Here is a 9,122-nt window from a genome sequence, read left to right as displayed (position 1 = left end):
TGGGTGTGTTGTCACTGGATATCTATGGGAATTGACTGTTGTGTGTTTTTAAAAGGTATGAATTTAAGTCCCATTATAAGCATTCGTAGATGAGCCTGGTGTAGTTGTGACTTCTTTGGAATCTTCTAAAACCAAGGTTGGATGTCTTCTGTACACCCTGAAATCATGCACATTCCTATTTTATATCTTTATATATCTCTAGCACGTATGTGAGTAATCTGTGGCCCTCCAGATAAGGTTGGAGTTCCATCATTCCTAATCAAATGATCCAATGAGGACAGATGTTAAGAGCAACATCTGGAGGATCACATGTTCCCCATCCCTTATTAACACAATTTTGGTCACTAAGCCCTGATGAAAAGTACTGATACAGTCACAATGGTGTATTCTGATAAAGTGTAGACAGTCATAGTGGTTTGTCTGATGTCAGAAGTTGAGTTCTACATTGAGTTGAAATTTTGTGTCTTGATGGATCTTGGCATCCTCATAGTTATCAGACAATTACATCTGACATAAAAATATTATGAATTTATTCAAGGCTTCTTTTGAAACATGTTTTCTATTTTTATTAGCTCTAATCAGGATAGTTTGTTGACTACACTAAGATATCTCTGCAATATGTCAGTCTGAAAGAGAGCAAAACCCTCTGTCAGTATGTGGGTCTACAATTTTTCCCCTGTTAGGGATGACTCAGAGATTGCAATCTTCTTTCTTTAATCCAGTAGTAAGAGCACGATGCAGTATTGACATACAGAACAACACAAGAGGTATTTTAATTCCAATGAAATAATGACAGCTTAACTCTGATTAGTAAAATCAGATAGATTGACGATTGTTCATTACACAAAATGTTCCTGAATTATTTCACCCTACTTCTTTTTATACCATTTTGAGTATCTCTAGTATGTGCTCAGTGCCAGACTATCAAGTAACTGTCAATTACCCAATAAGGTGGAAATTATATTTATCACACATTGCCCATCTTCAGAACATATTAATATGTTTGTTCTCCAGATAGTTTCTTATGTACCTGCAACTCAGGAAATTCTATTGATTAAGACTGCTACTTTCACAGTTCTTGGCTTGATTATTATGTGGACCTCTCTGTTGGAAGGCCACTGAGTCAAGGCCCATTGCTGGATTCAGGTCATTCCTGGGCACAGTTTGTATTAGATTCTGTCACTACATAGCTGGATAACTTATTTTTGTTATAGTGGAAGCTGAGAACTTTACTTTTTTTAGTATATCTTGTCAATCTAGGTAGTACAGTACTGTTTTCCGTCAATGCTGGAAGCTCTTTTTTTGGAATGAGTGGATAGGGATAGCAATAAAATTATATAACAATTTATTTTGCAGGTGGAAGGGGCATTAAGCAAGATCCTTTGGGGATTGAAACACTCTCTTTCCACAAATAGGGTCCCCTTGAGGAATTCTGGGAGCAGAATTTCAAGAGCTAACAAATCTGATGCAATTCAAGCTATCAACAGCGGGCATGCCGCTACAGCCTGCACCAGAGGGACTTGTTTGTATTTCTTTCATCCTCTCGTGTTCTAGTAGATGAACTTGGCTGAGAAGTTTTGATTAGCACGTAAGCTCTCTGCTGATGGATCTGTTGGGCCAATGCCATGTCAAATCCTGTAAGTTGCAACTAACCCCGTTGTGACCCTATGTAATTCTGACTCAAGTGCTTTCTGCTCACCTGCCTCTGTGCTCAATCCTGATTGTCATTGTTGGTACAAATAAATGCAAATTATTGACTCAGTTTGACAGTGCATGCAAGATGTTGACTTCATCAAAGAAGCCAGGTGACTTTCTCTCTGTCTCACTTTCTTCACCAAGAAGAAGACAATGCACAAAACTATCTTTTCTATGCAACTTCCTGCTTCCTGGATTGCTGTCAACTGTGAGGAAGTTTACTTCCTTGGGAAATTAATGATATTTATTAAAATGGCAATCTCTCTTTCGGTATAAGTGCCAGTGGTATCTGCCGTGATGGAAAATGCATAGGGAGTAGTGACATGGTTAACATAGTTGGCTAGTAAATGTGCTGGGTATAAAACAAAATATCACATCATTCCATTGTGATTGAACAGTGTTAATTAAGGTTATTGTTAAATTATAATTGCAAACATTTATTTATTTATTTATTTATTTATTTACAATATTTTTAGCCGCACCATTGCCAGTGGCTTCTGGGCGGCGTACAACATTAAAACTTAAAAACATTAAAAACATTTTAAGAAACAGTATAAAATACCATATATTAAAATATTTCTTAAAACAATTAAAACATTAAAATTAATTAATTAAAATGCTGGGTGAACAGAAAGGTCTTTGCCTGGCGCCGAAAGGTCAAGAGTGTCGGAGCCAGGCGGATCTCTCTAGGGAGGGTGTTCCAAAGTTGGGGGGCAACAACCGAGAAGGCCCTATTCCGACATGCCATCCCCTTCACCTCTTTCAGGGATGGCACCTTCAGAAGGGCCTCCTGGCCTGATCTTAGAGGACGGGCAGGCACATATGGAAGAAGGCGGTCCTTTAGGTAACCAGGTCCTAAGCCGTTTAGGGCTTTATATGTCAAGGTAAGCACTTTGAATTGGGCCCGAACAGCAACCGGCAGCCAGTGTAAATTTTTCAGAACCGGTGTGATATGAGTCCGTGCGGCGGCACCACTTACCAGCCGCGCAGCCCGGTTCTGTGCCAGTTGCAGTCGTCGGACTGTCTTCAAAGGCTGCCCCACGTATAGCGCATTGCAGTAATCCAGTCTGGTTGTTACCAGTGCATGAGTGACTGCTGCCAGGCTCCGCTCATCCAGGTAAGGGCGAAGTTGATATATTCTCCGCAGCTGTAAGAAGGCACCCCTGGACACCGAGTCCACCTGGGCTTCCAAGGTCAGACTGGGGTCAAGGAGCACCCCCAAGCTGCGGACCCTATCCTTTAGGGGGAGTGTGATCCCGTCTAAGGTAGGGAGATGGCCCTTTAACCTATCTGGCGGGGCACCTACCAGCAGCACTTCAGACTTGTCTGGATTGAGCCTCAGTTTATTGACCCTCATCCAGACCATTATCGAGTCCAGGCACGAGTTCAGAACGGTGACTGACACACCTGGATTGGTAGAAAATGAGAGGTAGAGCTGGGTGTCGTCAGCATATTGCTGACTCCTCAGCCCAAACCTCCTAACGACCTCCCCCAGCGGTTTCATGTAGATATTGAACAGCATGGGGGACAGTATAGAGCCCTGAGGAACCCCATGACGCAACCGCCATGGGTCAGAGCTACTGTCCCCCAGCACCACCTTCTGGACTCGATCAGCCAGGTAGGAACGGAACCACTGTAAAACAGTGCCTCCAATTCCCATCCCAGCCAGTCTGTCCAGAAGGACACCATGGTCGATGGTGTCGAAAGCCGCTGAGAGGTCCAGGAGAATCAACAGGGATGCATTACCCCTGTCTTTCTCCCGGCAAAGGTCGTCATACAGGGCGACCAAGGCAGTTTCCGTCCCATAACCCGGCCTGAAACCCGATTGAAATGGATCTAGATAATCCGTTTCATCCAGGAGAGCCTGGAGCTGCTCAGCCACCACACGTTCCAACACCTTGCCCAGAAAAGGGAGGTTTGCTATTGGACGATAGTTGTTCACTAGACCTGGATCCAGATTAGGTTTTTTTAGGAGTGGGCGAATCACTGCCTCCTTTAATGGGGCAGGAACCACTCCCTCTCTTAACGAGGAGTTGATGACCTCCAGGATCCAGGTGCAAACTCCCCTGGCAGATTTCTTTATTAGCCATGATGGGCAAGGGTCGAGTTGTGTAGTGGTGGCACGAACCGATCCAAGCACCCTGTCCACATCCTCAGGTCGCAACAACTGAAACTCATCCAATAAATTATGACATAAGTCCGGAGCACTGGACACAACCATGGGCTAGCATCAACAGTGGAGTCCAAATCTTTGCGAATCTGAGCAATTTTTCCCTCAAAGTGTGTAACAAATTCGTTACAGTGAGCCACTGAGGAGTCCATGACCTCCACCGAACCATTAGGTTGAAGAAGGTCCCGGACCACTCGAAATAGCTCTGCTGGACGACACACCGAGGAAGCGATATGGCTGGAGAAATACTGGCGTTTCGCCAGCCGTATTGCCACAGAGTAGGCCCGATAATGGGCTCTAAGCTGTGTTTGGTCATAGTCGCAGCGATATTTCCTCCATCTGCGCTCAAGCCGTCTCCCCAACCGTTTCATGGCCAAAAGCTCCTCTGTGTACCATGGAGCCTTATAGGCTCTGCGGGCAGGGAGAGGGCGCCTAGGTGCGATCGAGATGCAGATCTCCTTTATTTGTTGAACTGTTGTTGCTGTCATGTGCCAAGTTGCCTTCAATTTTTATGACCCTATGAATGAGTGATCTCCAAAATGTCCTGTGATGAACTACTGTTTTTATAATATGTTATATACTGTACCCACTTAATCTCTAATCTGCTGTTTTCATCTTTCATTATTTGGAAAAAAATGCTTTGAGGATGGGAAGCAGCACTACGCAGAGATGTCTTCATTAACAGTCCTTTATTAAATTCTGCTGCAGTACAGAGCAACATCTACAGTGAGGTCTTGACTTAAGAACGACTTGAGTTAAGAACATTTTGACTTAAGAACCGCTATCATAGGAAAATATTAACTTGACTTAAGTACTTAGATTTGAGTTAAGAACTGAAAAAAACCCACGTGGGAGGCAGGGAAAGTGCAAAATGTGAACTTTCAGTTAACTGTTGGCCAGTGAAAAAGGTGCCTGTCTGCTTCCTCACTCTTCCCAGCGTTTAGAGAGTGGATTGGGAGACAGTCTTCAGACTGCCTGGTACTGCCTGGACTGTATTTTCCCTGCCTTCCCTGAACCTTTCTTGACCTAAGAAAAAAAGAAACAAAATATCCCCCTCTAGTGGTCGAAGGCAGAATAGCAGCTTCCCATTAGTTTCTATGGACGGAAAAGAGCAGATACGGATCAAATGGTTTTCAATGCATTCCTATGGGAAATGCAGATTTGACTTGAGAACATTTTGACTTGAGAACCGCCTTCCAATATGGATTAAGTTCTCAAGTCAAGACCCCACTGTAATTGTAAGAAACATAAAATTTAGCTGAATGGGCCTAGGGCCATTTTAGCCTCCACAGAGATGATGCAAGTCCCTAATCTGGGGTGATAAAACTGCACGTTTTAGACTCAGCAACTTCTGTCTCAGAGACTAGGGATCTTAGTGTTTTAGTGGATGATCAGCTGCCGCTTCGTTCATTTGTAAATGCGACAGCCAAGACATGTAATTCCCATTTGGCTAATATTCGCCATATTCGTCACTTCCTGACTCCTGAGATTACAAAACTTCTTGTTCATGCTCTGGTGGTTTCACATCTGGATTATTGTAATAGCCTGGTAGCTGGTCTCTCTTCTTCTGCACTTTGTCCTCTCACCTTGGTGCAGAATAGCCCGGTACGAGTAGCTCTAAACCTGCCACGCTACTCTCACATTTCCCAGCACCGCATATTTGTTCCTCTTAACTTTCAGCTCAATACTGAAAACATCTCCTTTCAGCTTTCAGCTCAATACTGAAAAGTATCTCCCATAAGGCCCACCAGGATTCTGGACTTATACATAACAGTATACATCTGTTACAGCCATACAACAGAACTTTCTGACTTCCAGGTAAGTACTTTTAGTTTTAAACACACCCTACTGATAGGGTGCTAAGTTAATTGAAGACACCTAATGATTACTGTATGTCTGTTCTGCTTATTTAACTTATATGCAGAATAAATTAGTGGTGCCTTGCTTGAGGACGTTAATCTGTTCCAGCGAAATTGCTGTAGAGCGAAATCGTTGTCAAGCGGGGAAAAAACCCCATTGAAACACATTGAAAACCGCTCAATGCTTTCCAATGGGCTAAACACCTAATCGTCCAGCGAAGATCCTCCATAGGGCGGCCATTTTCCGGTGCCTCTCTTGCAAAAAAATCCATCCTAAAAACAGCGAGGAGCCATTTTGCACAGCGGGTGCCATTTTGAGAGCCACCGAACAGCTGTTTTCAGACCATCGTTAAGCGAAAAATCGGTTCCTGAAGCAGTGAATTTTACCCATTAAAACATCGCTTTGCAATTGCAAAAGTGATTGCAAAAACCTCATCGTCAAGCAGATTCGTCGTTTAATGAGGTGCAAAGTGAGGCACCACTGTGTGTGAAAGGCTGGACTGAATGAATCCCAAACCGGAATTAAGATTGCCGGAAGAAATATCCACAACCTCAGATATGCAGATGATACCACTCTGTTGACAGAGAGTGAGAAGGATTTAAAGAACCTCTTAATGAGGGTGAAAGAAGAGAGCGCAAAAATGGTCTGAAGCTCAACATTAAAAAAAAAAAAACTAAGATCATGGCCACTGGTCCCATCACCTTCTGGCAAATAGAAGGGGAAGATATGGAGGCAGTGAAAGGTTTTACTTTCTTGGGCTCCATGATCACTGCAGATAGTGACAGCAGCCACAAAATTAAAAGATGCCTGCTTCTTGGGAGGATAGCGATGACAAACCTCGAGAGCATCTTAAAAAGCAGAGACATCACCTTGCCGACAAAAGTCTGAATAGTGAAAGCTATGGTTTTTCCAGTAGTGATGTATGGAAGTGAGAGCTGGACCATAAAGAAGGCTGACCGCTGAAGAATTGATGCTTTTGAATTGTGGAGCTGGAGGAGACTTTTGAGAGCCCCCTGGACTGCAAGGAGATCAAACTTATCCATTCTGAAGGAAACTAACCCTGAGTGCTCACTGGAAGGGCAGATCCTGAAGCTGAAGCTTCAATACTTTGGCCATCTCATGAGAAGAGAAATCTCGCTGGAAAAGACTTTGATGCTGGGAAAATGTGAAGGCAAGAAGAGAAGGGGACAACAGAGGATGAAATGGTTGGACAGTGTCATCGAAGCAACCAACATGAATTTGATCCAACTCCGGGAGGTAGTGGAGGACAAGAATGCCTGCCATGTTCTGGTCCATGGGAGTCAGACAAGACTTAACGACAAAATAGTCGGACACAACTTAATGACAAAACAACAAATGATTATGTTGCTGCTCTTCATCTTAATGTGTCATTCTGCTTTACTGGGTGTGCAATTACCAGGTGTAACTGCCACTGTGACAACATTGCTGTTATCAAAGTTCTCATGAGGGGAAAAGAAGGGTCTGTGAAACACAAAAGATGCAAATGGAGCAGCACAAATTTGAAAATCGATGGATTTTAATAAAAGCCGCACTTTACTTCATAGCAAACATTGAGCTTTTAAAAATCATAGGTGTAATAGGGAAAGCCAGATTTCTGTAGAGAGAGATATTTGGGAAATGTAAGTGTATGCATCTTCTTGTCCTTGAAATCTGATAAATCCGTATATCTGTAAAAATGGTTGACCTTAGCAACATCACATTTTAAATAAGACTGGACCCTAGTAACCAACACCCACAGAGTGGTGTTCAGCATGGTAGTTTTGTTAAAATTCTGAAAAGCAAAACATAAAAAGTGATTTAATTGGACGAGTGACTATTACAGTAAGGCTAACGCCTCTTAGGTTACTAACAAGAAGAGGGGGAAAGGGAGAAATTCACAAAGTGGGGAGGAAAGAAAGACTATTCTAGTAGGTTTTTAGAGTAAATAGATGTGGAAGATTTGATAGATCATGGTGGTAGGTCCACTATGGAACAGACAGCTGAGGAACAAGCTATTGGGAACATGCACAGATAGCAATGGTAACTGAAGAACCACAAAAGAGAGAGAGAGAGAGAGAGAGAGAGAGAGAGAGAGAGAGAGATCAAAGGGTGATTTAACCATTAAGTGAGGGAAGGAGGAGCAAATCTATAATCCTTTATGGTTTTATTATTCATTTGCAATCTAAAGGAATTCTGTTATTATCTCCAGCCTGATCCCTTCACTCTGCTCGGAGATCTATTATTTAAATAAGTATCAGTGGTCCTACTACTACACATCGGTAATAGCGAAGCACAGAGCAGCCAGTTTTACAACTGTATCTGCTGCTGCACAAGTTCATAGAGGATTGGAGTGGAAGGACAATGGAACACTTCAGGTGAGTGGGAAAAATCTGCCTTTGATTTTGTGAGAACTTATTCCAAACAGAAACCAACTGGAAAGTATGTACGAGTAATAATAATAATTACCGAATGCAACAAGGAATGGCAAGCAGATTCTTCAAGCCCCAGCTATTAATGCTGACTTTGAAACTGGAATAGATGCTTTAGGTACTCAACACAGCCCTCTTGTGACCATATTTTAACTGATATTTCATTGCAGGCATCAGCTGACAACACTGAAGCAGCAACTTCTCTGGGCTAAGTAAGAACTGTTATATGGCCAGTTGCCATTCTTGATACTGTTTTATTTTCATCATCACAGGCACTTTAATTTGATGGTAACTGTTGTGAAGATATTAGACATCTCTCTAAAAACTTCAGTATCCTTCACCTCTGTTATCTTCAGTTTTCTGGATTCTGACATGGAAAGCCAAAGCCAGATATCACCATTGTACTCCCAAAGAATGTGGAGATGGTTGATTTTCCAAAGTGAAGCTATTAAGGGCAAGATGCTCCAGATACGCAGTGGGGCAATAGTTCTTAATCTCTGGCATATCAGGTATTTTGGATTTAAGGTCCCAGAATTCCTGGCTATTGACTGTGGTGGTTGGCATTTGTAAGACATTGAGAGAGTCAAAGGTTGATAAACACTGCAGTGAGAAATTTATTTTTCATGTCAAATAACTGAACAACAAGCCCCCGATAATATGCAGAGTATTTGGATCCTCTCTCTAAGACTGAACTGCTTCTCTGGATAATGGAATTGTGGCTTTCTTCCTTAAATGCTTTGGCTTGAATGTGCTTGTCTGGATAGTTGTAGAGAAACCAGGTAAAAACTGAGTAGTGATAAAATCTGAGGCACTTTTGAGGTTAATTTCTTTGAAGGCAAGATTGCCACTATAACATTTTTATATTCTTTTTTAATTTTCAGTTTCCCTGCACACCACTAGGTAGAGAACTTTGAAATGTCACTACAAAACTGCACTATATTGGCTTGATCAAGAATGTCTCTGTCAGC

The sequence above is a fragment of the Pogona vitticeps genome, chromosome 4 (genome assembly GCF_051106095.1).
Source record: "Pogona vitticeps strain Pit_001003342236 chromosome 4, PviZW2.1, whole genome shotgun sequence".
Classification (NCBI taxonomy): Eukaryota; Metazoa; Chordata; class Lepidosauria; order Squamata; family Agamidae; genus Pogona; species Pogona vitticeps.
The sequence above is the reverse complement of the archived record's forward strand: the minus strand, read 5'-3'. Positions refer to the sequence as shown.